Below are 2,500 nucleotides of genomic sequence, written 5' to 3'. Positions count from 1 at the left end.
CCCACACACATATATACTACCAATGCGTGAACACATCCATTGTTAATTTTTCGTTCTCTTATTTCAGTGATGTATCAACAAATGGCCACTTTTCGTGTTCAAGATCTTCTTCTTGTCGTTCGCCTTTACCCTTGGAGTCCAGCTCTGGAAATGAAGTTGGTGGTCTTATGTAGAGCCTCCACAGGTCCATGCAGCTTCTCGTGGAGGGTCGTTGGCCTGGTCCAGATCTCTCTCCTCAGGGGCTGGAGATTCCTGCAGCCCTGCAGGATGTGGGTTGCATCTTGCTCTGCGTCTCCACAGGGACACATGGGGGAGGGGGGGGAGGGCACGGCTAGCAGTTTTGTGTGTGCGGGTGTTGTTGCAGTCTGTCATGCCCTGTTCTCAGGCGGAAAATGACTACCTGTTCAGGCCTTGACAGTTGCTGGTAGCTGTCGTGCGTCGGGGTCGTCTTAAGCAGAGACTTTATGATGGTTTTCATCTCTGTGGAGCTCACTGTGTTTTCTTCTTGTTCATCCTCTGCACCCTGTTTGGCCATTTTATTCGCTTCGTTCGTTCACTTTGTGTTCAAGATAAAACGCCGACTCTGTGAGAATTAAGAAGACTCAAGTAGACAGCATGTTAAAGTCATGAAGATAACACATTTGTTGGAACTTAATGCTGAAATATAGTCACGTGGATTGAACTTGTCTTGCCTGGTTTCATTTTAACAAGACATCCATGGATCCTATACAACTATAAAGATATGATAAACAAAGGAAAATAAGCGCTCTAAATGCACATGACAAGTGTAATAGAGTAGGTAAGAGTTATGCGGAACAATCAATCAATCAATCAATCAATCAATCAATCAATCAATCAATCAATCAATCAATCAATCAATCAATCAATCAATCAATCAATCAATATGAGGCTTATATCACGCGTATTCCGTGGGTACAGTTCTATGCGCAGGAATTTATTTATTTTTTATTTTTTTATTTTTTATTTTATGCAATTTATATCGCGCACATATTCAAGGCGCAGGGATTTATTTATGCCGTGTAAGATGGAATTTTTTTTACACAATACATCACGCATTCACATCGGCCAGCAGATCGCAGCCATTTCGGCGCATATCCTACTTTTCACGGCCTATTATTCCAAGTCACACGGGTATTTTGGTGGACACTTTTATATATGCCTATACAATTTTGCCAGGAAAGACCCTTTTGTCAATCGTGGGATCTTTAACGTGCATTTTTCCCCTTTGAGGGCAGACTGGGTGTTTTAAGGGGCTAAAGACAACACACCTCGGTGGATTTAGGGATCTAATGATCAAGTGATGTTGCTTATTTCCCCTTAAAGTGGCTGTGCGGAACCACTGTCCTTGCAAATAACAAGCATTGAAATAAACAAGCAACTTAGTTCATCTTCAAAATGTATTTATTATTTATCTATACCACTAAAGCTAAATAAAATGTTAAAACATAATTTCTAAAAGTGCAAAACGTCGTAAACAGACATATAACGTGATTTTTACCGAGAGGGACTAATCCTTCTCTACAAATGCTAGAAGCCAGGCTCAAGATGTTTTCTTAAGAAACTTTACGCATCGAGTTAAAACTTCTCCATCCCACCTCGCAATGCAAGTCGGGGAGTCTTTTCAAACGTCGCTTCCTAAAAACAAAACACAAAAATGTCTCACTTTCCCCAATGAAACCCAACTGCGATTCGCAGGACGGGGACTAAATTGGTTTGTCTTGTTTTCTTCAGCTATTGGCGATCGCATTTTTCAACGTTTGACGCGGCCGCGGCAGTTTCATTTGCCCAGCAAAAAGCCAGCAAAAGGGAGGCAACTTAGTTTCACGGAGTTGCCTCCCTTGGCCAAGATGGATCTCTTGTCGGCATCTAATCCGTTTTCCTCGCTTTCTTCAAACTGCTGGGGAGCAGGACGGTTTTGAGACGAGCATTTGGCTTTGCCTTAGGCGCCAGGGTCGGTGTAACTTACACCTCTGACTTGTAGGTGAGGACAGTTGTCTAGAACAGCGCGGTGCATTTTCCTTGAATGAGGGTGCAGTGTTCGGTATAGAACTGAGGCGCGTCCGCCGCGACGGTGCCTGAGCTAAACATTGGCGGGTACTGCTCACAGCCCGGCACACGGCACTGTAAACATTCCCCCTCCCTTCACCTCTCTCGCCACCATTGGTCTCATAGCTAAGGAAGGAAAGAGTGCAGGCGACGTGCCTGGTGCAGAAATGAGATCGAAACGGAGATGAATTGTGAGATTCTGAAGGAGTAGGGGGAGGAGGAGAATAAAGGGACGAGGGGGAGGAGGATGGAGGTCAAGAGAGGGATCGGGAGGGGGACAGAGAGGAGAGGAGAGAAGAGAAGAGGAGAGAGAGAGAGAGAGAGAGAGAGAGAGAGAGAGAGAGAGAGAGAGAGAGAGAGAGAGAGAGAGAGAGAGAGAGAGAGAGAGAGAGAAAGAGAGAAAGAGAGAGAGAGAGAGAGAGAGAAAGAGAGA

Source organism: Littorina saxatilis, linkage group LG8, assembly GCF_037325665.1.
Source record: "Littorina saxatilis isolate snail1 linkage group LG8, US_GU_Lsax_2.0, whole genome shotgun sequence".
Classification (NCBI taxonomy): Eukaryota; Metazoa; Mollusca; class Gastropoda; order Littorinimorpha; family Littorinidae; genus Littorina; species Littorina saxatilis.
Note: the sequence above shows the minus strand (reverse complement) of the source record.